The sequence below is a fragment of the Rattus norvegicus genome, chromosome 3, assembly GCF_036323735.1.
Source record: "Rattus norvegicus strain BN/NHsdMcwi chromosome 3, GRCr8, whole genome shotgun sequence".
Classification (NCBI taxonomy): Eukaryota; Metazoa; Chordata; class Mammalia; order Rodentia; family Muridae; genus Rattus; species Rattus norvegicus.
Genome location: NC_086021.1, coordinates 160,334,325 through 160,360,559, shown reverse-complemented (window position 1 = coordinate 160,360,559; position 26,235 = coordinate 160,334,325). Strand labels below are relative to the sequence as shown.

Below are 26,235 nucleotides of genomic sequence, written 5' to 3'. Positions count from 1 at the left end.
CTCTGCTGTCACCTGAGTTTTTTTATCTTAGCCATTTTGACTGGAGTGAGGTGAAATCTCAGTGTGGTTTTGATTTGCATTTCCCTGATGACTAAGGATGTTGAACATTTCTTTAGGTGCTTTTTGGCCATTCGATAATCCTCAGGTGAGAATGTTTTGTTTAGCTTTGTATCCCCATTTTTTAATAGGGTTATTCGGCTCTCTGGAATCTAACTTCTTGAGTTCTTTGTATATTTTGGACATTAGCCCTCTATCTGTTGTAGGATTGGTAAAGATCTTTTCCCAATCTGTTGGTTGCCGTTTTGTCCTAACCACAGTGTCCTTTGCCTTACAGAAGCTTTGCAGTTTTATGAGATCCCATTCGTCGATTCTTGATCTTAGAGCATAAGCCATTGGTGTTTTGTTCAGGAAAATTTCCCCAATGCCCATGTGTTCGAGACTCTTCCCCACTTTTTCTTCTATTGGTTTGAGTGTATCTGGTTTGATGTGGAGGTCCTTGATCCACTTGGACTTAAGCTTTGTACAGGGTGATAAGCATGGATCGATCTGCATTCTTCTACACGTTGACCTCCAGTTGAACCAGCACCATTTGTTGAAAATGCTATCTTTCTTCCATTGGATGGTTTTAGCTCCTTTGTCAGAGATGAAGTGACCATAGGTGTGTGGGTTCGTTTCTGGGTCTTCAATTCTGTTCCACCAATCTATCTGCCTGTTTCTGTACCAATACCATGCAGTTTTTATCTATTGCTCTGCAATACTGCTTGAAGTCAGGGATGGTGATTCTCCCAGAAGTTCTTTTATTGTTGAGTATATTTTTTGCTATTCTGGGTTTTTTGTTATTTCAAATGAATTTGCAAATTGCTCTTTCTATCTCTATAAAGAATTGAGTAGGCACTTTATGGGTATTGCATTGAATCTGTAGATTGCTTTTGGCAAAATAGTCATCTTAACTATATTAATCCTACCAATCCATAAGCATGGAAGATCTTTCCATCTCCTGAGATCTTCCTCAATTTCTTTCTTCAGAGACTTGAAGTTCTTGCCATACAGATCTTTAACTTGCTTGGTTAAAGTCACACCAAGATATTTTATATTATTTGGGACTATTGTGAAGGGTGTCATTTCCTTAATTTCTTTCTCAGCCTGCTTATCCTTTGAGTAGAGAAAGGCAACCAATTTAAGTTAATTTTATACCCCGAGACCTTGCTGAAGTTGTCTATCAGGTTAAGTAGTTCTCTGGTGGAACTTTTGGAGTCACTTAAGTACACTATCATATCATCTGCAAATAGTAATATTTTGATTTCTTCCCTTCCAATTTGTATCCCTTTGACCTCCTTTCACTTTCTGATTGCTCTGTCTAGGACTTCAAGTACTATATTGAATAAGTAGGGAGAGAGTGGGCAGCCTTGTCTAGTCCCTGATTTTAGTGGGATTGCTTCAAGTTTCTCTCCATTTAGTTTGATGCTAGCTACTGCTTTGCTGTATATGGCTTTCACTATGTTTAGATATGGGACTTGATTTCCTGATCTTTCCAGGACTTTTATCATGAAGCGGTGTTGAATTTTGTCAAATGCTTTCTCAGCATCTAATGAAATGATCATGTGGTTCTTATCTTTGAGTTTGTTTATATAGTGGATTACATTGGTGGATTTTCGTATATTAAACCATCCCTGCATCCCTGGGATGAAGTCTAGTTGATCATGATGATCATTTTGATGTGTTCTTGGATTCAGTTTGCAACAATTTTTTTGAGTATTTTTGTGTCGATATTCATAAGGGAAATTGGTCTGAAGTTCTCTTTCTTTGTTGGGTCTTTGTGTGGTTAGGTATAAGAGTAATTGTGGCTTCATAGAAGGAATTCGGTAGTGCTCCATCTGTTTCAATTTTGTGGAATAGTTTGGACAGTATTGGTATGAGGTCTTCTATGAAGGTCTGATAGAATTCTGCACTAAACCCCTCTGGACCTGGGCTCTTTTTGGTTGGGAGACTTTTAATAATTGCTTCTATTTCTTTAGGAGTTATGGGGTTGTTTAGATGGTTTATTTGTTCCTGATTTAACTTTGGTACCTGGTATCTGTCTAGAAAATTGTCCATTTCCTCCAGATTTTCCAGTTTTGTTGAATATAGGCTTTCATAGTAGAATCTGATGATTTTTTTTTAATTTTTCAGATTCTGTTGTTATGTCTCCCTTTTGATTTCTGATTTTGAATAATTTGGATACACTTTCTGTGACCTCTGGTTAGTCTGGCTAAGGGTTTATCTATCTAGTTGATTTTCTCAAAGAACCAGCTCCTGGTTTTGTTGATTCTTTGTATAGTCCTTTTTGTTTCTACTTGTTTGATTTCAGCTCTGGGTTTGATTATTTCCTGCCTTCTACTCCTCTTGTGTTTATTTATAAATTTTTGTTCTAGAGCTTTTAGGTGTGCTGTCAAGCTGCTGACATATGCTCTCTCCTGTTTCTTTTGGCAGGCACTGAGAGCTATGAGTTTTCCTCTCAGTACTGCTTTCATTGTGTCCCATAAGTTTGGGAATGTTGTATCTTCATTTTCATTAAATTCTAAGAAGTCTTTAATTTCTTTCTTTATTTCTTCCTTGACCAAGTTCTCATTGAGTAGAGCATTGTTCAACTTCTATGTGTATGTGGGCTTTCTGTCATTATTGTTGATATTGAAGACCAGTCTTAGTGTGTAGTGATCTGATAGGGTGCATGGGATTATTTCTATCTTCCTGTGCCTGTTGAGGCCTGTTTTGTGACCAATTATATGGTCAATTTTGGAGAAGTTTACATGTGGTGCTGAGAAGAAGGTATATCCTTTTGTTTTATGATGGAATGTTCTATAAATATGTCAAATCCATTTGGTTCATAACTTCTGTTAGTTTCTTTACGTCTCTGTTTAATTTCTGTTTCCATGATCTGTCCAGTGATGAGAGTGGGGTGTTGAAATCTCCTACTATTATCATGTGAGGTGAAATGTGTGCTTTGAGCTTTAGTAAGGTTTCTTCTATGAATGTAGGTGCCATTGCATTTGGAGCATAGATATTTAGGATTGAGAGTTCATCTTGGTGGATTTTTCCTTTGATGAAAATTAAGTGTCCTTCCTTATCTTTTTTAATGACTTTTGGTTAAAAGTCAATTTTATTTGATATTAGAATGGCAACTGCAGCTTGTTTCTTCGGGCCATTTGCTTGGAAAGTTGTTTTCCAGCCATGTACTCTGAGGTAGTGTCTGTCTTTGTCTCTGAGATGTGTTTCCTGCATGCAGCAAAATGCTGGGTCCTCTTTATGTATCCCTTTTGTTAGTCTATGTCTTTTTATTAGGGAATTGAGTTCATTGATGTTGAGAGATTTTAAGGAATAGTGATTGTCACTTCCTGTTATTTTCATTGTTAGAGGTAGAATTATGATTGTTTGTCTCTCTTTTGGTTTCATTACAAGGAAATTATATTCTTGCTTTCTGTACAGTGTAGTTTCTCTCCTTGTGTTGTAATTTTCCACCTATTATCCTTTATAGGGCTGGATTTGTAGAAAGATATTGTGTAAATTTGGTTTTGTCATGGAATATCTTGGTTTCTCTATCTATGTTAATTGAAAGTTTTGCTGGATACAGTAACTTGGGCTGGCATTTGTGTTCACTTACGGTCTGTATGACATCTGTCCAGGATCTTCTGGCTTTCATAGTCTCTGGCGAGAAGTATGGTGTAATTCTTATAGGTCTGCCTTTATATGTCACTTGACCTTTTTCCCTTACTGCTTTTAATATTCTTTCTTTGTTTTGTGCATTTGGTGTTTTACCTATTATGTGACAGGAGGAATTTCTCTTGTGGTCCAATCTATTTGGAGTTCTGTAGGCTTCTTGTATGTTTATGGGCATCTCTTTCTTTAGGTTAGGGAAGTTTTCTTCCATAATTTTGTTGAATATATTTACTGGCCCTTTAATTTGGGAGTCTTCACTTTCTTCTATACCTATTATCCTTACATTTGATCTTCTCATTGAGTCCTGAGTTTCCTGTGTATTTTGTGCTAGATGCTTTTTGTGTTTTATATTATCTTTGACAGTTGTGTCAATGTTTTCTATGGTATCTTCTGCCCCTGAGATTCTCTCTTCTACCTCTTGTATTCTGTTGGTGATGCTTGTATCTACAGCTCCTTGTCTCTTCCTTTGGTTTTCTATATCCAGGGTTGTCTCCCTTTGTGCTTTCTTTATTGTTTCTATTTCCATTTTCAATTCCTTCACCTGTTTGATTGTGTTTTCCTGTAATTCTTTCAGGGATTTTTGTGTTTCCTCTCTAAGGACTTCTGCTTGTTTTCTTGTGTTTTCCTGCATTTATCTGAGTTCTTTATGTCTTTCTTAAAGTCCTCCATCATGATCAAAAATGTGATTTTAAATCTAAACCTTGCTTTTCTGGTGTTTTGGATATCCAGTGTTTTCTTTGGTGGGAGAACTGGGCTCTGACGATGCCAAGTAGTCTTGGTTGCTGTTAATTAGGTTCCTGCACTTGCCTCTAGCCATTGGGTTGTCTCTGGTGTTTGCTTGTCTTGCTGTTTCTGAGAGTGACTTGACCCTGCTGTAGGCCTCTGTGTCAGCACTCCTGTAGAACGTTTTCCTGTTTTCTTTCAGCCTTTCCTGAGAACAGGTGCTTATTTCAGGTGTGTTGGCACTCCTGGAGACTGTCTTCCAGCTCTAGGCATGGGTAGGAATCAAAGGGTCCTGCCCCTGACTGCTCGTGTAGGTCCTTGCACCCCACAGGCACAGTTGCCACTGTGCAATTCCCTCTTGGGTCTGGACTGTGGGCAGAGGGTATTCTCCTCTTACTTCTCATGAGTAGCCACACTTCTGAGGACCCAGCCCTCTCCCCCATGGGATTTGGGTGCAGGGAGCTGTTTGGCCACTTCAGTTCAATCCTGGGCACAGACCAGAACTGTGCTTACTGGCGGCTGTCTGTTCCTGTATCCCTGTGTCCAGAGGCACTGTGCAGTTTCCCCTTGGACCAGGGATGTGGGCCGAGGCGTGCAAAGGTGGCAGTCTGTCTTATGGCCTCAGGATGTCTGCACTCCTGAGCGGTCTGCTCTCTTCCCCCACAGGATTTGGGTGCAGGGAGCTGTGGGATGGAAAATCAATCCATCCTTATTGCCCTGGACAAATCTTAAGTCTAAGTGGATCAAAGACCTCCACATAAAACCAAATACACTCCACTATGTTCATAGCAGCCTTATGCACTCATTAATAAGTGCATATTAGCCCCAAAGCTGGAGCTATCCAAGATGCAATCCACAGACCACAGGAAGCTCAAGAAGGATGACTAAAATTGGATGCTCCCGTTCCTTCTTAAAAGGGGAGAAATATCCATAGGAGGGGATATGGAAGCAAAGTTTAGAGCAGTGACTGAAGGAACAGCCATTCAGAATCTGCCCCATATGTGGCCCATATATATACAGCCACCAAAACTAGAGAAGATTGATGAAGCTAAAAAATGCATGCTGAAAGAGACCGGATATAGATATCTCCTGAGAGACACATCCAGAGCATGTCCAATACAGAGGTTAATGCTAGCAGCAAACCACCGAACTGAGAACAGGACCACTTGGGGGAAATTAGAAGAAGGATTGAAGGAGATGAAGGAGCTTGCAACCCTATAAAAACAACAATGCCATCCAACCAGAGCTTCCAGGGACTAAACCAATACCAAAAGACTATACATGGACTGACCCAGGGCTCAAACTGCATATGTAGCAGAGAATAGCTTTTTGGGGGCACCAGTGGAAGGGAAAGCCCTTAGTCCTGCCGAGGTTGGACCCTCAGGGCAGGGGAATATGCGGGGGTGACAGTAAGGGGGATGGATGGGGGAATACCTGTATGGGGGATGGGGAGGGGATGGAGGCTTATGGACAGGAAACAGGGAAAGAGAATAATATTTGAAATGTAAGTAAAGAAATATATCTAAGAAAAAAAGAGCATTTTGCAAATTCATTGGGAATCACAAAAAAACCAGGATAGCATAAACTATTCTCAACAATAAAAGAATATCTAGGGGAATCACCATCCCTGACCTCAAGTTGTATTATAGACTAATCAGGATAAAAACTGCATGGTATTGGTACCGAGAAAGGCATAGACCAAAGAAATAGAGTTGAAAACACAGAAATTAACCCATACAACTATGGTCACTTGATCTTTGACAAAAGGAACTGAAACCATCCAATGGAAAAAATGCATTTCAACAAATGGTGCTGGTTCAACTGGAGGTCAGCATGTAGAAGAATGCAAATGTATCACCATGTACAAAGCTTAAGTCCAAGAGGATCAAGAACCTCCACATAAAACCAGATACACTGAAACTAATAGAAGAGAAAGTGGGGAAGAGCCTTGAACACCTAGGCACAGGGGAGAATTTTGTGAACAGAATACAAATGGCATCTGCACTAAGATCAAGAATGGACAAATGGGACCTCATAGAATTGCAAAGTTTCTGTAAGGCAAATGACATTGTCATTAGGACAAAATGGCAACGAACAAATTGGGAAAAGATCTTTACCAATCCTAAACTTGATATATACAATATATACAATATCCATCATATAAAAGAACTCAAAAGACTACAGAGAATAAAATAATCCTATTAAAAATAGAGTGCAGAACTAAAGAAGGAATTCTAAACTAAGGAATAATGAATGGCCATGGAGCACCTAAAGAAATGTCCAACATCCTTAGTCATCAGGGAAATGCAAATGAAAATGACCCTGAGATTCCACCTCACACCAGTCAGAATGGCTAACATAAAAAACTCAGGTGACAGCAGATGCTGGCGAGGATGCGGAGAAAGAGGAACACCCCTCCATTGTTGGTGGGATTGCAGACTGGTACAACCATTCTGGAAATCAGTCTGGAGGTTCCTCAGAAAATTGGACATTGAACTACCTGAGGACTCAACTATACCATTCCTGGGCATATACCCAAAAGATGCCCCAACATACAACAAAGACACATGCTCCACTATGTTCATAGCAGCCTTATTTATAATAGCCAGAAGCTGGAAAGAACCCTGATGCCCTTCAACAGAGGAATGGATACAGAAAATGTGGTAAATCTACACAATGGAATACTACTATCAAAAACAATGACTTCATGAAATTCATAGGCAAATGGATGGAACTAGAAAATATTTTAAAATTTTTAAAGAAAGTATTTATTCATTCACGAGTGCTCTGTCTTCATGTATACGTTAGTTCCAGAAGGCGGCATCAGATCCTCTTTTATTAATAGTGATGAATCACTGTGTGTTTGCTGAGAACTGAACTCTGGAAGAACAGCTGGTACCATCTCACCAGCCTATGATCTATTTTTAATTAAGAAATCTTTTTTTTAAATTACTAGATATTTTCTTTGTGGGTCCACACATCCATAAGATGTTTTCAAGCAAGCATTAAATATGTAAAATATTAATATCTGAGTATTGCCTTCTTATACTTAACTTATGGATTCATCATTATTTCTACCATACATGAAGTTTATAGCCTATTTTAAAAGTGTATTTCTCTACAAGAATATTCAACACTGAATGAAAAAAATACTATGAAAGGACAGATACTGTCACAACTAATAATATACTCACAAATCTATTTAGGGCAATCTTTCGGTCAGGTAGAACTAAAGAGAAGAAAACATTATGTACAACATAGATAAAATGAAAAATTGCAGATCTTTTTACTGAGATTTAGATAAAAGTATTTTTATTGGAAATCCAAAAATCCATTATTTAGAAAATATTCCATTAAATCCTCATATTAGAGAAACTCTTTCACTTTCATTAAGTGTTTTAAAAATTCATGTACGTGTTCCATATTTATGTAATTTCTCTTTTTGTGTCTCCCAACTCAAATCCGTGGCCTCTCTTCCTTTAATTATTTTTGCTATGTGGCCCAGGATTCTGTATTCTAAGAAACTCTAACCATAACTCTTAACCATATGGTTGTCCTGACAAGATCTGCATGATGACAACCCAAGACGCTGTTGCAACATTATCAGAGGAAGTCTCACAAGAGCACTACAAGAAATGTTAGAGGCAGTGAAAAATTGCCAAAAGAGGTTAAATGAGTGTACTCTAGGGATGAACCCTGTAATGGTGGTCAGTCCGTCCTAAAAACGTTTACATAAAAAGTGCTGACTGGGCATAACTGATGCTTTTAGCTATTTATCTTTACTTCAGTACTTACCCAGCCATACTGAGAGATCTTTAAACTTGGCTTTCTGTACCATGTTGCCAATATTTCATTTTCTCTCACTAATAAACAAATTCTGTCTTTCTTAGAACGTAAGAGCTGTGCAACTGACACATCTGGAATTCTGGAGGATCATGGAATACACAGCTCTTCTTGATGGGGACACGAACTTCATTAGAAATAACTTCGGCTTTCAGGAAGCAAACATTACACACCCACCTCCTCCACTGGGAAAACTGAGGCTCACTGTGTGCTCACAGCCACGTCCAGGTGCAGTGTTTTCTGCCTGAGGTGATGACATTAGTCTTTAATGTACAGGTATTCTAGTAATGCACGTAGGTAAAAGAAATGGGCCTTGCATGTCTTCAGTACCTCTGGCTGCCTGGGGCTCAAAGGGCTCTGGGTGAGGCACTTGTGGTGCATTATATTTGAGCAGCAAAGGCTTCTGGGTGAGGCAGTTGGCGTGCATTATATTTGAGCGCAAAGGCTTCTGGGTGAGGCAGTTGGCGTGCATTGTATTTGAGCGCAAAGGCTTCTGGGTAAAGCAGTTAACGAGCTTTGCTGTTGCTCCTGCGCAAAGGCCTCTGGATGAAGCAGTTGGTGTGCGGTGCTGCTGCCTGTACTTGGAGGACTCCTCTGGACTCCTGGGCTGTGCGCTCGGGGAGACGGTTGTTTCAGGTGAAAAGGGTTTAAATGCAGTATATGTCTAAAATTTTAGACAGCACATTTAACTAAAATATCTAATGTCTACCTAATACAAGTATTCACCGCGGGAGACCATTATTGTTTTATTCCCTGTATGAGCTTCCTGGGTGCAAGGATTGTTTTTTTAAGCTAGGTGTAGTAGACAGTTTAGCACTGTTTCATTTCCTTACTTGATTTGTAAAGTAGCTCACAGCTTTGCCCACTACATTTTTGTACCTATCTTAGCAGGTTACTCCATGTTTTTAAAGACCTCTTTTTCATTATGGAAGGATATCCCAGCAATTGATGGTGGAATGGTGTCAGGGGAGGGAGAGGAATTGGCATTCCTAGGCTGATGTAACAAACTTGAATTAAGATAAATCTATTGTAACAAACTTGAATTAAGATAAATCTATTGTCTCACACTCTGGTGTCTAGGAGTTTAAAACCAAGGTCTTGTCAGGGATGGGCATACTGGAAGCTCTTAGAGAGCATGTAAGCTTCAGATGCTGGTTTGCAATCCCAGATGTCTCTTGGCTTTTGACTCCTCACCACTACACTCTCTGCATGCATTTCCCTTGAATGCTCCTGTGTGTTAACATCGATTTTTAACAACATTTGATTTATTGATATAGACATAACATTTTATGTATTATGTTCCCAACTTCCATAGCCATTAGGCTCAGGCAGAAGAGTTCATCTGTTGCTGCAAGTTCCCAAGTCTGTCTTCTGTGGGTCTCAGCTGTCATCTGTGGGTCTGACCATCTGCTGGTCTTGGAAGCCTTCAGTCAGATGTATCTGGACCAAGGTAACTTTATAGCCCCAGGCAGGACCAAGGAGATGGCTGATGGGTCTCTCTGTCTGGCTGTGGCAGCGGCACTCTATTTCCCCGTTTTGTAGTGATAAACCTGTAGAGTAATCACAGCAGGGGAGCAGGATGACAGCAGAAGGACGTCTGCATAGGGTGGGTAGGGTCTATGTGAAGCCTGAAACAGCTTGATTGTGAGCACATTGCTGGTCTGACGTTATGGTCCTAGAAAAAAGACAAGGGTGTTTGAGGAATTTAGTCCTGGTAGAAATCCTTTGAGTGGGGAATTATCTGTGTTGTATTAAAGAAACCAGAGATAAAGAGTTGAGAATTCATCTGCTTTATATAGCTGAGGGGAAAAAAAACCATGTTAATTATGTATCTGGGATAGGCAGTGACAATTTGTTTGTAAAAGGAAATTGGTTGTTAATTAGGGACTAAATTATTAACATATTTGGTTTGACCTGGGCAAGTAGGTTAAATATGTTTTTGAAGCTTAAAAGGAATTTTAAACACCTTGTAAATTTTTAGGGCAATTTTATTTAGAAGGCATGAAAATAGTTTCAGGAATTCCTGTCAGGGAGAAAAATAAATGTTTAAATAAATAATTATGAAAAATTTGAGATAAAAGGCACAAATATCATTTCTGGCATTCCTGTTAAGGAGAAGAACAAACATTTGAATGAAAAGCCTGAACATTTGGGGGGTTAAAGGTTTCAGGTATGTTTCTTTGCATTCTCAACAGTAAGAGCTCATCTATTCTCTTTGCTTATTTAACCCATTTAAATTACATTCTATCTGCCACATGGCTGGTTACCTCTCCTTAATTCCGTATGTCCAACTTCTTCAGAGTTCATCCGGGTCACATCACCCACCTCGGACTATTTCCTGGAGTTCTGATCTCTCTACTGAAGCTCCCACCTTCTACTTCCTACCCTTTGTAATAAGCCATCATTATTTATTAAGAGATGATGCATCCACACTGTGAACAAGAGAGCATCCCAAGAGCACATGGTAGTGAAATCTACTTAGCTCTACCATGATTTTGATTTGACCCAAGCATGGTGGTCTCTTTGCACTGGGAGGCAGAACACAAGATGTGTAAAATTTGGGCATTTCCATTCATGCACTTCCAGCACCATTGTATTTGTAGGGCTCTGGGCATACAATGGCAGTTTCCTCAGAAGGGCTCTGCAGAATGGCATTTTGCTTCCCGTGGCTCAGCCTGAACTTCCTTAGTGGAATCCTACAGAAAGCCAAAAGTGTTCTTACTATCAACGTGGAAGATGAAACTTTTGCAAGTGCATATGAGTGCAGGTACCCATGGAGGCCAGAGATGTTGGATACATGGAGTTAAAATTATACCAGTTGTGAGCCACCCTTTGTGGGTGCCAGGAATTGAACCTCCATCCCTTTATCAGCAGAAAAGGCTCTTAACCAATTTTTCAAACGACACAGACTCCAGATTTTTATAACTGTGGATGAGATGCTCATTGATGTTTTAAGCTCTGCTAAATCTTTGCCTGAATCTGTCGTGAGTGTAGACCAAGTTCTCAAGATTACAGAAAGATCCAACTGTATCAATTAAATGACATTCTTAATTTTTTTAATGTCAAAAGATGATAGACAAACATTTCTGCATATAGACTGACTTCCATTTTTCCCAGGTCTCTAACTAACAAATGCTGTACAAAACACTCAAATTATTCCTTAAACAGAGCTCACATCTACCCATGGCACAGTTTAGGAATGAAGAAGCTGACCCGGCTCCTGTGTGAATATCTTCCTGATTATGTTTTACAAACAGATTGTTTATTAAGAAAAGAAAAACTATTTTAAGGTAAATCTAGATATCTGTCTTTTACATTTTCTATTCATATATTTATATATAGATAGAGTCTCACTGTTTAGCCCAGAATGGTGTCAAATTTCCTATATACACCTCAAATGGTGATAGAAAAAACTTGGCATTTAATGTAGACGAGTGAAACTAGATCTTCATCTCTGCCTGCATAAAAATCAACTTCAAAAGGATAGAAGACCTTAACGTAAGATCTGACATTCTGAAATTGCTATTGGGAAAGTAGGAGAAACTCACCAAGGTTAGAACTTTGTGAACTGAACTGATGTGTCCAGGAAATATGGCCAACCATTGATAATTGAGTTGTCATAAATGTCAACATATGAACTAGTGTGGACATTATTAAAAGACAAAAGATAACCTGAGTGTGAATTGACAACCCTTGCACACTGCTGGCAGAGCAAAAATTGATATAACAATCATAAAACACAGTGTGGAGATTCCTCAAAAGGTGAAACCATGTTTTCCTGTGATCCAGGCATCCCAAAATTAAGTATGTACCAAGAAAAGGATCTCAGAATGTCAGAGACTTCTGCACTGGGCCATGTGTCAGACACATATGAGAGCCAAGCTATGGAGACAACCAGAGTCCAGAGAGTGAAGAACTGATACAGCACAGCATAAGATCCCTCACAACACCAAAAATGGACCTGCCAGATGGCCCCAGCTGGCTGCACCCCCACAAGTAGGCACATTAACTGGTTTCTTTGTTTCTTCCCACAGTGATTTGGTTGCAAGAGGCCAGGACTCCTGCCATCTTGGAAGCCTCTCCATTACCTGTTCACACGACACACGGAGCATCCTTTGTGCCCTGAAGAAAACTCTGACCCCTCAACAGAATATGAATGGCAGGGCAGAAATACAAGTTGAGGCTACATAAGTCAGTGCTTTGGGAACAGTTGTCAAGGCCCTGGTGAAACTCTCCACACCCAATGACAAGTAGGTTTTTGAAGACACTGGGATAAGGCGACTTCAGAGAGTATTGACAGTATTTCAAAAGGACTCAAAACCTAATCCTGTAAAAAAAAAAGTGTCAACCCTATTTCCACCTGTTTCTTGAGGAAGAAGGTGCAAACCTCTCACCACAGCACCCAGGATTCTGAGCAGGAGGGTCAGCAGTTGTAAGTCAGTCTCGGCTATACAGCAAGACATTGTCTCAGAAATATAAAGGGGAGAGGGATATGGAGCTTTGTGGTCACACTGGGTAAACTTGAAGGACATTATGCTAAGAAAAATAATGTTTAAAGGAGAGGGAAAGGGTGCCTAATTGAAGCCTAAAACAAGTCTCTACTGGTGGTAAACAATAGTGGGATGGAAAGATGTCTCTAGGATGCAGACCAGGCAGTATGTAGGAGGACGTGGGCAGAGCCGTAATGGATGAAGTCCACAGTGCATCCTGGAGAATTACTGTGCTCTCACCACTGGGATAATTGTTCATTCACAAGAAATACATGCTAAGTTCAGTATCTGTAGATTTATAAGATATAAATTATTATACCACAACAAATGTTTTTGTTCTTTTTTTTTTTTCGGAGCTGGGGACCGAACCCAGAGCCTTGCGCTTCCTAGGCAAGCGCTCTACCACTGAGCTAAATCCCCAACCCCCAAATGTTTTAAACACACAAAGTTCAGTATACTAAGGCAATAGGCTACGTGTTCAGAGTTATGTCCTATTTTTCTGTCCAGGTTCCTGTGTGTCACACTCTTGGTAACACTTCTGCCTATGAAATTAAACTCAGCTCTCTGAGGACTCAGTGGCTGATCTTCTCTCAAACATAGACTGCCTAAGATAAGAAATCATTCAGCTTTCAATATCTCAAAATTTTGACAGGATATCTCCATATTTCACTGCTGTAAGTATTGGTTAATGTCACTGCTATAAAGAGTCCCCCAGGTGTCCTACACAATGCCTCGATGTTCTATTTGACTTGTATGCCTGGCACATGCAGGTAGCCATCTTTATTGAGACTTCTTACAGGGGAAGTGGTGTCCATCCTTATGAAACTGAGGGGTCAGTAAAACCACTCTTCTTGCCCCATACACCCAACAGTGGAGGTGGTGGATGGTGGGGGCTTGAGAAGCACCTCACTCTGATGACTTGATTCCTGACAAGAGAATGGAAAAGTGTACACAATGAGGAAGGTCTCTAACTTTCCTCACATAGTCTTCTCCCACAACAAATAGGATAAAGAGATGGGTGACCTGGGATCAGAACATGGTTTTCTTCTCTTGTTGTTCCCAGTCCATCTGGCTGATGGAATTCTTCTGTGCTCTTCTAGATCTGGCACTACTTATCTGCCAATCAGCAGAAGACTCTTCCATCAGGGAGACCTGAAAACGGGGGGTTTGGGTGAGATCAACAAGTGTAGACCAACCATGCCTTCCCCATGTTTGAACAAGGGATCATCATCTGTGTCTCTGTGTGTCCCCATGCTAACCGGAGTCTTGGATTGAGGGACACCTCCTTCCCTATGTTCCATGCAGATGAGGCTGGCCTCAGGCTTTGTGCCTTGTTGAGTGTGGTCCCAGGAGTTCTTTGGTGGCCTCAGCACAGGGTCTTACAGTCAGCAAAGGCACCAGACTTTCTGAGCGAGCCTGCTGCCTGGGGACATAAAACTTCATAGCAGCAACATCCTTACAGGATATCAGAAAAAAAGCAGCATAGGTCTTTGTGTGAAATACTGTTGAAAATAAGAAATGCAAGAGAGTGGGGCTAAAGAGGAGTATGAATCTGACACCTTAAGTCCCTGACTTTTCTTGGGCAGATGAGGGTGGCGGGAGACCATAAGCCACCCAAAGGAAAGCCCTCAGTGTCAGACCAGAGGGTCTCAATTGCTTTTCCATCAACAGGTTCTTATCCAGGATCAAGCTTGGAACCAGCTCCCGCTCTGACTTCAGCTGTCAAACACTGCAGACTTCACCTTGACTCTACTCAACGCACAGCGTGTGCCTCACCTTTCATGCAGTCAGACACCCCGAGACAAAGTGTGCAGCGTGGCATGGCAAACGTCTCCTACGAAGTAGAAGAGGAGGTGGAAAGTGTTTCAAATGAGCATGGACATGAGGGAAAACTGACTTGGAGGGACATCTACAGGCACATGAATTATGAAATGACTTTGTTTAGCATGGAGATTCCCTCCATTTGAAGCAAATTTCACCAGCATCAACTGTCTATAGGTACATCTGGAGGGGGGTTTGTATAGGTGTTTGTGTTTTGCAGTCTGTCCAGATATACAGTACAGAAGAGTGCATTCAGAAGTTGCAGCATGCAGAGCAAAAAGGAAGCTCACCAACAACAGTGATTGGATGAATTGTGAAGGGTTCTGAATATTGGTGGGTTGGGAGCAAGCTGTCTAGCAAGCCAGGATGGTTTTGAGAGCTGCACCCTAGGGAGTGGACTCGCCTGTTCTTGTCCCCCCTCTCTTCACTTATGAGCACTAGATGGACATTCCCTGCCTCATCATTGCTCTGTTTCTCTCTATTCTTGTCAGCAATAATAATCTTGGACACAAATGCAAAGAGGTCAGGCACTCTGAGGTACTCTTCTGCTTCCAGTGCCTACTGTCTCTCCTAATGGCTCACAGGTACATCTGGAGGCAAGCAGCTGAAGTTCTCACCATGCCTGCAAGGTCTATTGAGGCCTGTTTTCCTGATGATGACCCACATTCCTTGGTACCTTCTTTATAATACTTCTTAGTTCCATGGAGCTCCTCACTTGGCTGACACAATTGTGACAACACCAGCCATTATGAACCTACCTAGAGGGCAGAGAGAGGTAAATCATGAGCTCAGACCTATCTCTTAGAATCTTTGTTCAGTCCTCAGGTCCCAAAGGATCTGAGAAGGGTATGCACCCATAGATCCACTGCTCATGTGCAGATACAGAAATAGTTCGCCCTTAGTTAAAGCCTATGATGTAGTCATGGCTGCCCTCTGGCACATAACCCTAGGAAATTCCTACCTGATTCTCTCCTACACCTGTCCTCATTCTCAGCAAGCTGCTATCTACTCTCTGGTTTCATTTTCCAGAAAGTAAAATGCTTCCAAGTACACTTCAAATAGAAAGGGGCCACGTAGTAGAATCTTGCAGGCCCTGTGATGGCACACGCTCTCAGGCTGATTCCTCTTGAGTTCTCCATGGATCCCTTCACCCACCCTTCTCCAGCATCCTTGCCCAGCCTCACTAGACATTTCTCTGCTCCCCACATGAAGCCTAGTTACTCAGGAAAAATATACTGTGGGGTTGGATTTCTGGTGAGATAATATATTATCACCAAGCCCTAAAATGTGGACTTTCATAATATCTTTCATTTAATCCAGGAAATAGTTATGAGAGTTAATTTGCTGCTTACCTAGGAACCTTAATCCACTCCCCAGGACAGACATGGTGTAAAGAAAGAACTGAATTCTGCAAGTTAATCTTTATGCAGATAACATCAATAAATCCTTTTCCTTAAAGTAACAGATATCTTTCTAAAAAGATAGATGTAAAAGTACATTATAGCCTGTTCCAGTTGCCTCTCACCTTGGATGCCACCACCTGCCTTTTAACTCACAGCCTGGATTTTGTTGCTGTCTATCCATCCTCTCAGATTGGCAAGCAGCAACATAAGGTTTACTGGTCTTTTATAACCCAATTCTTCAGGGTATTCCATAGCTACCTTTTAGAGGGGGCCCTGGGTGCAGTCTGATATCTGCCACAAAGCTGTCCCCTAGGTGTATTTGGGAAAGAAAGGCTTGACTCTGTTCCTTGTATAGTGGGATCCTCAGCCTGGGACTCTTTGCTGGAAATGGAGGAAATCTATCCTGTGAGGTCATGTTGTCCTTTGAGCCAGTGGTAATCACATTGTGGAACTGTCCCATGGGTTCCTGATGAGGTGATGTTTGTGGAAATGTGTGTTTACTTTTCACTGGGTACTTGGTGCCCTCACTGGTCTTACTCCAAGAGGCATGAGGAGATAAAGGATCCTGTGAGGACACTTTGCTGTTTGAATTGTTAGAGCCAGCTTTGGACACATCCATGGATGGATGGCTGGAGGGAGTTTCCGGTGATGAATCCTCTGAAGACTCTCAGCTCTCACCTGAGGCTCTCTGCTCTCTGCCTCTCTCCCCTAACCCACGTGTGCTGATCATGCATTGAACCTAGTGGACAAACTGATGGCAGTTTCTGTAAATTGGATGTCTCTTCTTGTTTAAGCATGTTAGGGTGTGTGGCATATTGTACCTCATTCTACTCTCATCTCCATTCTCAGTGTTTTCAGGCTGATTGGAGATCATGGAGGAGGGAAGGCTTGGCAGGCTAGATACCCTCCTCATAGCCTTTTTTTGTTTCATGGTTGGAATTGAACGTTTCAAGTTTTGATCCCACTGCTGGCTTTTTTATTGAGTTGTCTTCCCAGGGTGACTGTTGCCTCAGCATCAAGTAGGTTGCCGTGACATGGCCATACTTTTTCTCCTGTAACCATTCCTTTATTGCTTTAAATCCCTGTGGGCACTATGTTTACAGTGACAATACTGTAGGGCAGATGCCATTTGCTTAAATAGCCTATGGGATTCTTGCTCAGGTAGATAGCCAGACTCCAAAATTATGCCCAGTAACTCTCCTTCCACTTTGTGTTCCAGATGCATATAAATGTTTTTCACGATAATTTGCAAAACTTTAATAATATGAGGGTAGAATAGGGATTTTATCATTTCAGTTTCTGATTTGATGAGTGTGTTCTTCTTTTTGTTAGGATGTTAACTGCTTCCATAGTCTGCATGAGGAGGTGGTTATTCAATTTTCCTTCCCAGATGCTCCTTGACCAAGGGTATTTAAGACTTTATACTGTTCATATAAAGCCTCTTCATCAAAGTTTTTGGACCTTAGGTCTGACACAGGCCTATTATGACCCCATTATTCAGGGTCTTCTATGCCCACTTTTAAGGGTGTCCTTCCTAAAGTCTTATAGCAATTGTGAAGGTGTCTCTTGGGCATATGTGGGAGGACAGGCTCCATGCCGTTTCTTGTACAGTGGGATCCTGACCCATGGCTTCCTTGCTGCAGAATGCAGGTGATCTGTACTAAGAAGTCATGTTGTTCCTTGAACCAGAGTGAGTCATGTCAGGAAGCAGTGTGGGAAGATCCCTGAGGTGAAGTTTGTGGAAGAGTGAGTTGATTTTTCCACTGGATAAGTTGGTGCACTTACACTGGGCTTCCTGGTCAGAGGCAATTAAGAGGTTGTACATTTTACTCTTTGAATTATTATAGCCAGTTTGGACACATCCACGGATGACTGGCTGGAATAGATTTCCAAGGATGAAATCTCCTGAAGGTTCTCTGGTACAGCCTTCATCTGAGGTATCACTGCTCTCTGTCTCCCCTCAGATGCTGCTCATGAAGAGAGCCTTGTGGACAAGGCAGGGGCAGATTCTGGGAAGGGGAGTTCTCTACTTGCTCAAGCATTTCAGGGTGGGTGGCATACTGTACCTCATTCAGCTCTTTTTCCATTTTAAGGAATTCCAGTTGGGTTGACCAAAGGCAGGTGGGAAGGCAGGCACACTAGATCCCCTCCTTATAGCCATTTGCTATTTCTGGTTGGCCCTATATGGTTCAAGACTCAATCCCACCGCTTGGGTTTAGGTTTTTATTGAGTTTTCTTCCCAGGGTTATTGTTGCCCCAGCATCAGCTTTGGCGCCATCACATGGTCGAACTTTTTCTCCAGTAAAACTTCTGTCATCTCCCATTGCTCATATGCCATGACACCCGTGTTGACCATTACAGTGTGGTCTGGCAGGCTGTCCGTATTCTCCTTAGAGGAAATGAGGCAAATGTAATAGTCGTGATTTAGCCACTCACAGCTCACAATATCATGTACTGTTGGCCTTTGTCCAGTGTTTATAGTTAACTTGTTAGCAGTCATGTCACCAAGTTCTGGTGACAGTTTGAATTTTACAGTGTACTTTCCTCACAATGTCTTCTGCTTTAGTTCTCCGTGATTACTTTTCTGGAAAGGGAAGCATCCTGTGGACATAAAGTAAAGCAGAACTCGAGAGCTCCAGACATTGATTGCATGGCCATGATAACTTTTACCTTCAAAGTGTTCTTTGGGACAAAATCGGGGAGTCTGTTTGAGAGTTGTTAGCTCATGGACCATGATAGTCTTTTTTGTCTAATCTGAACCACTAAGTTGTATATTTCCTTTGCCTTTCACTGTAATATTTCCTGGCTTTCTCTCCCTGAGGGCAATACACTTCTGATAACACTATTAGAGGGAACATACCATTTGTTTAAATAGCCTGTGGGATTCCTCATCAAGTAGGTTGCCAGTTTCCACAATTCTGCCCAACAACTGCCCACACTTCCTGTTCCAGGATCAGATAAACGTTTTTATGTAGTGTGCAAATGATTAATAATGTGAGGATGGTATACAGTTTTTCTAATTGCAATTACTGATTTGGTCAAAGTTCTTTCTGTCTTATACCAAAGTCTGGGTGAGGAAATGGCTTCTCAGTTTTACTTCCATAAATGCTCCTTGTCCAAGGGTCTTTAGTATTTTATAATGTTCAGATAAAGCCTCTTCATCAAAGGGGTTGAGCATTAGGACCTGAGGCAGGCCCTTTTAACCCCAGTTTTCATGGGCTTCAGACTCTTTCTTTTAAAGGGGACTCTGGGTACAGGAGGATAGTGGCCAAAAAGGTGTCACTGGAGCGTGTTTAGGGAGGACGGGCTTGAGTGTCTTTCTTGCACAGGAGGACCCTCACCATGGGCCTACTTCCTGTAGAATGAAGGTGTTCTATCCTGTGAGGTCATGTTGTCCTTTGAAGCAGTGGTCTTCATGACACTGAGCTATGCTGTGAGGTCCTACTGAGGTGAGGACTGTGGACAACATGTTATTCTTTTCAAGGGGTGTTGGTGGAGTGACATGGGATTACTCCACAGAGGCATGATGAGGTAAAACACCCTGTAAGGACACTGGCTCTTTGGATTGGTTGTGCCAGCTTTGGACACATCCAGGATGGCTGGCTGGGGTAGATTTCCAGTGATCAGTCCTCTGAAGACTCTCTGGTACAGCTTTCATCGAGGCTCACTGCCCCCCGTCTTCCCTTAGGGGCTGCTCGTGACACGAGCCCTCTAGACAAGCTGGGGGCAGATCCTGTGAATGGGAACTCTCTTCTTTTCCAAGCCATCAGGGAGGATGGCATAATGTACCTTATTCTACTATTTTTCCCTTCTAAGTATTTTCAGGTTGATTTGGCCAAATGAAGGTGGAAAGGGCAGGCGACCTAGATCCCTGCCTTAGCCACTTGTTGGTTCATGGTTGGCCCTGGATGTTTCAAGCTATTAACACCCTGCCTGGGCCTTAGGTATTTTTATTGAGTTGTCTTCCCCGGGTTATTGTTACCTTGGCATCAAATATGTTGCCATGACAAGGTCAATATTTTTCTCCTGTAAGCACTACTTTGTATGTTGTTGCTTATATCCCATGATGACCATTACAGTCGGGTGTGGGTTGCTGTCTTTTTTCTCTCTAAAAATACTGGGAGAACCTCCTTTTTCATGCTTTAGTCTTTGAAAACGTAAAAATGCAATGAAGTGTTGACGTTTGTCCAGAGTTCACACTTAACAAGTTAGCAGTCACATCACAAAGTTCTGTTGAAGTCCTGCCAAGGCACTCTGCTTTAGGTCGTCACAGTTATCTTTCTGGAAAGGCCAGCATCCTCTAGACATAAAGCAGAGCACATCCCTGGCCTCCACACATCAACCACCATAGTCTGCATGAGGACATTATACCCTTTACCTTCAGAGAGGTCTGGGCCAGGTCAGGAGGGTCCCAGCAAAAGCTGCAAGCTTCTAGCCCGTGATAACCTTCTTGCAAAATTTGTAATCGATAAGGTTTATATTTCATTTGCCTTCCACTACCGTATTTCTGGGCTTTATATCCCTGTGGGCAAATGTTTATAGTGAAAATACTGGAGGGCACATACACTTGCTTAAATAGCCTATGGGGTTCTTTGTCAGGTACGTAGCCAAACTCCAAAATTCTGCCCAACTACTCTCCTTCCACTTTGTGTTCCAAAACCATATAAAGTTTTTTGTTGATAATGTGCAAAAGATTAATGATATGAATGTGGTGTAGAGTTTATGAAGGTGTTCTTTCTCCCTTTTGTAGAATTGTAACTGCCACCATAGTCTGCATGAGGATATGGCTAGCCAATTTGACTTCCCTGAATGCTCCTTGGCCAAGAGTCTTTAATATTTTATAACATTTAGATAGAGCCTCTCCATGAAAGTGATTGGACTTTAAGACCTGGCACAGGCCTTTTATAAACCCATTCTTTAGGGTCTTCGAGGCTCATATTTTAAAGGGTACCCCGATTACTGTCTTCACCAATCAGAAAGGTGTCACTGGGGCATATACGGGAAGGAAAGGATTGACTCTTTCTTCTTCTGGGAGACCCTCACCCTGAGACCCCTGGCAGGAATATAGAGGTGATCCAGCCTGTGAAGCTGTGTTGTTCTTTGAACCAATTGTAGTCATGGTGTGGAGCTGTCTGGCAAGGGTCCCTTGAGGTAACCTTTGTGGAGACATTGTTGAACTTTTAACTGGATATGTTGTTGCCCTTACACTGGGCTTCCCCACAGAGGAATGGTGGAGTGAAACACTCAGGGAGGACACCTTGCTTTTCGCATTCTTAGAGCCAGCTCTGGACACATGCATGGATGATTGCCTGGAGTAGAATCACAGTGATGAAGCTCTGAAGCCACTCCAGTAGAGCTTTCCTAAGAAGTGTCACTGCTCTCTCTCTCCCCTGACCTCCAATGTGCTGCTCATGATGTCAGCCTTCTGGACAAGCTGAGGGCAGCTTTTCCCAATGGGAGTTCTCTTCTTTTTCAAGCAGTTCAGGGTGGGTGGTGTACTCTACCTCATTGTACTATTTCTTCCTTCTCCAGACTTTCAGTTCGATTGGGCCAGCTGAAGGTGGGAAGGGAAGACACATTAGATCCCGTCCTTATAGCCTTTTAGAGTTTCATGCTTGTCCCTGTATGTTTCAAGGATTGATCCCGCTACCTGGGCTTAGGCTTTTTATTGAGTTGTCTTCCCAGGATGACTGTTGCCTCAGCATTAAATAAGTTGCCATGGCTTGATTATATTTCCCCTGTAAACTTCCATTTATCTCTCCTTGCTTGTATCCCATGAGACCTATGATGACCATTACAGTGTGGTTTGGGTGGCTGTCTGTATTCTTTCTAAAGGAACTACTTCATCCTTAATTGTCATGCTTTAGCCATTCAAATCTCACTATCATGGCCTCTGTTCAGGGTGTACAGTTTCACAAAGTGACAATCATTTCACATTTCTGGGTACAGCTTGAATTTTACGTAGTACTGTCCGCCAAAGTCTTCTGCCTCATGTCTTTATACTTACTTCCCTGGAAAAGAAGGCATCCTGTTCACATAAAGTATAGCATAACCCCTAAGCTCCACATATCAATAGCATGGTCATTATACCCTGTACCTTCAAACAGTTCTTCAGCACAATACAGAAGGCTCCCATTGAAAGTTGGTAACTTCTGACCACAGATTTTTTTAATTTAATCTGTAAATAGTAAGGTTTTTTTTTATTTCTTCAGCATCCTCTAAAATTTTTCTGGGCTTTTGACCCCTGTGGACAATACATTTCTGGTGACAATGTTAGAGAACGCTTACCATTTGCTTAAACAGCCTATGGAATTCTTCCTCTCTTAGGTAGCCAAAGACCACAATTCTGCCTAACATCTCTCCTCCCTCATCATAATCCAGAAAAATATAAATTGTTTGTGAGTAATATGCAAAAGATTAATAACATAAGAGTGTTGCAGAGTTTTTATCATTTAAATTTCTGATTTGACGAGGGTGTTCTGTCTCCCTTGTGATAGAATTTTAACTGGTACCATAGTCTGCAGGAGGAGATGACAAGTAAATTTCCTGTAAGCTCCTTGTCCAAAGGTCTTTAAGATTTATTAATGGTCATGTAAAGCCGCTTCTTCAAAGTGGTTGGATCTTAGTTACTGACACAAGCCTTTTATAACTCCATTTTTCAGGGTCTTTGAGACCCACCTTTTAAAGGGATCCTGGGGTTCAGTCTATGAACAGTCATGAAGGTGTCCCTATATGTGGGGAAGACAGGCTCGACACTCTTCTACACAGGAAACCTCACCTGAGGCCTCCTTGATAGAGAATGGAGATGATCTATCCTATGAGGTCCTGTTGTCCTTTGAACCAATTGTAGTTGTGTCATGGAGGTGTCCCATGAAGTCATCCTGATGTGAGGTTGTGGTCTTTTCACTGGGTATGATGGTCCCCTTACACTGAGCTTCCTCCACAGAGGCATGATAACATAAAACACCTCATGAGGACACTGGCTCTTTAAATTGTTAGAGCCAGCTTTCAACACATCCATGGATGACTGGCTAGAGTAGATTTCCAATGATGAATCCTCTGAAGACATTCTGATAGAGCTTTCATCCGAGATGTAACTGTTCTCCTCCTCTAACCCCATGTCCTGCTTGTGAAGTGAGACTTGTGGATAAACTGAGGGCAGATTCTGCAAATGGGAACGGTCTTCTTCTTCAAGTAGTTCAGAGTAGGTAGCATAGGATACCTCATTGTACTCTGTTTTTCCTCCTTGGGACTTTCAAGTAAACTAGGCAAACTTAAGGTGGGAGGAGTAGGAACAGTAGATCCCTTCATGATAGCTGTTTGTTGTTTCATGCTTGGCACTTTGTATTTCACAGTTTGATCCTAATTACTGGACCTAGGAGGTTTTTTTTTAATCGAGTTTCCCCTCTTGTGTTGACTCTTGCTTCAGCATCAAATCTATAGCCATCACATCGTCAACCTTTTTCTCCTATAAACTTTATTTTATCTCTCATTGTTTCTATACCATGATACACACTATGTCCATTATAGTGGGGTTTGGATGGCAGTCAGTGTTCTCTTTAAAGGAACTGCAAGAACCTTCATTGTCACTCTTTAACCATTCTAAGTTCACAATGTCATGTAGAGTCGGCTGTTATGCAGGGTTTACAAGTTAGCAAACATGTCACAAAATTTAGGTGATAGCTTGATTTTTACAGAAGTACTTTCATGTCAAGGTTGTCTGCTATATTGCTTCATTGTTATTTCCATGAAAAGAGAGGCATGCTGTTCACATATGGCATAGCACAACCCCCAAGGTCCAGAGATCAATTGCGTGGCCATCATACCCTTTACCTTCAAAGAGTTCTGGGCCCAGTAAGGGAGATTGCCATAGGATGTTGCTAGTCTGGCTCATGATAGTCTTCTTGACCAATCACTAAGTTTTATATTCCTTTTGCCTTCCACTAAAATATTTGTGCCCTTTGTTCTCTGAGGGCCATATACTTTGGTGACAGTAATAGTAGCTATATACCATTTTCTTAAATAGCCTAAGGGATTCTTGCTCAGGTAGGTTTCCAATCTCCCCAATTCTGTGCAACAACTCTCATTCCACCTCATGTTCTGCAATCATATAAATGATTTTTGTCTATAGTGTACAAAAGTTTAGGAATATGAGGGTGATGCAGAGGTTTTATAATTTCAATTTCTGATTTGATGAGGGTGTTCTTTCTCCCTTTTGATAGAATTTTAACTGCTACCATAGTGTGCATGAGGACATGGCTAGTCAGTTTTACTATGATGAGTGCTCCTTGGCCATGGATCTTTAAGACTCTTTAATGAGCCCTTAAATTGTCTTCACCTAAAGGGTTGGACCTTAGGACCAGACTCCCTTGCCATCTCTTCGTCTTTGTTGATAGGAATGTTCAGTGTCAACACCAACTAGTAATGTGAGATAAAGTGAATTAAAAGTGAGCCTAAAATTCAGCCAGGGTATGACAAATACAGAGGCCAATGCTAGCAGGAAACATTGAATTGTGTACGGGGTCCCCATTGGAGGAGTTAGAGGAAGACCTGAAGGACCTGAAGGGGCTTGCAACTCCTTAAGAACAATACCTACCAAACAGAGTTCCCAGGGACTAAAACAAAGATTACACATGGACAGACCAATGGCTTCAGCTGTATATGGAGCAGAGGATGGCCTTGTTGGGTATCAATGGGAGGAGAAGCTGTTGGTCCTGCCAAGGCTGGACATCCCCAGTACAGGGGAATAATATGGGGGGGGCAGCATTGGGGTAGTTGGGGAGGGGGAACACCCCTATAGAAGAAAGGAAGGGGGATAGGATAGGGGGCTTATGTCTGGGCCAGGAAAGGGAATAATATTTGAAATGTAAATTAAAAAAATCCAATTAAAAATAAGAAAAAAAGTGGGTCTAAGAGATACAGCTATAGTTCTAAATGTCTGCACTTTAAAAAAAGGTGCCCCAAATGATCTACTGATGCATTTAAACTTCATGGAAAGCATGGTCAGAACAGAACATTCACGCCACAGGCAGTTAAGTATGAAAAGGGATCACTGTCAAAGTCCAAGTAGGTTCACCAGTGTCTGAGCACAAATTTTCACCAGCATTCGAGGCCAAACTTCTCCCAACTTTGCCGTCCAAACTTCACCAGCAACCATGTAAGTGATTTCAACAATATCTGTGTCAGGAGCCACCATAGGATGGGCTGATAACTAGCAGATGATCTTCCTGAGATGGTTTGCTTAGGATTACAATATAACCGGTGACAGATTCACTCTTATCAAGCAAGGCCATAAGACAATTCATTTTAATATACTTTAATATGCTGTTAATATACTTTTCCAGTTATGATTAAACATGTATAACATAACTGGGTATTATCCCACCCCTTTAGAGCAGTTCTCTGCAGATCTACGAAGATTTACTGTCTTATAGTGATGCTATATAGACAAACACATGACTTCTTCAGTCGTAATGATGATCCTATAAGAATTCCTAAAATGATATCAGTGAGTATTAAGCTCTTTTATACTGGGACTGCTACTGAGTCCTTTTCTGATAGTCAAAACTGAAATGAGAACTCTGACAGTCTCCCAAGTGTAACCAGATTTTCTCCTACTCAGAACACATTGCCAGAGGTTGTACAACAATTACCCAAATGTCATAAAAAGGGAACTATCAATTTATTATAGGTGTTAGGACAGAAGAAAACATATTGATGGGGTTTATCTATACAAAACTTAACTAAAAACTTAATTATTGTTTTGAACTTACAACGAATCTGTGGAGCTGTGACAGGTGAGGGATGTTTAGCCAGATACTTACTCCTAATGGGTATGCATGTAAACATACTCTGTTGTAAACTTCTATCTCAATTTATGATTTAATTTTTTGTGTGAACTTGTGATGAACTTTTTAACATGTGATCATGAATACTGAAAGATGTATAAGTACTGAGGACAAAGAAAGAAGAATTTTTCCCCTTCCCCACTAAGGATCTTTCCACTTTAAGCCTTGGATAACTTTCATAGGAAACGTTTTACAACTTACCAATAAACACTATAATCATTTTCAAAGTGCCCTTTTTCTTCTGCTACTTCTGACTAGTAGACTGAATGTTAGAGCCTTGCAGTTCATGCTGAGATAGAACAAAGACCACATTACATAATCCCCTGCTGTCAGGCTCTAGGTGTCAATCAACTTTTTACCCTTAGAAAGAGCAAGAAAGTTTTTAGGACCTTTTAGAAGTTATCATCAGCATTT

General features: G+C 41.4%; 1 long non-coding RNA gene across 1 annotated transcript in view; it reads left to right on the top strand.

The window, feature by feature from the left end:
• Positions 1-26,033, top strand: part of LOC102548278 (uncharacterized) — a 33,031-nt gene extending 6,998 nt beyond the window's left edge. Inside the window, exons 2-6 of the long non-coding RNA NR_185102.1 lie at positions 8,307-8,895; positions 9,575-9,709; positions 12,294-12,509; positions 13,257-13,423; positions 14,421-26,033. This is a non-coding gene — a long non-coding RNA (uncharacterized LOC102548278). The remainder of the gene's footprint in view (positions 1-8,306; positions 8,896-9,574; positions 9,710-12,293; positions 12,510-13,256; positions 13,424-14,420) is intronic.
• The last annotated feature ends 202 nt before the right edge of the window (positions 26,034-26,235 follow it).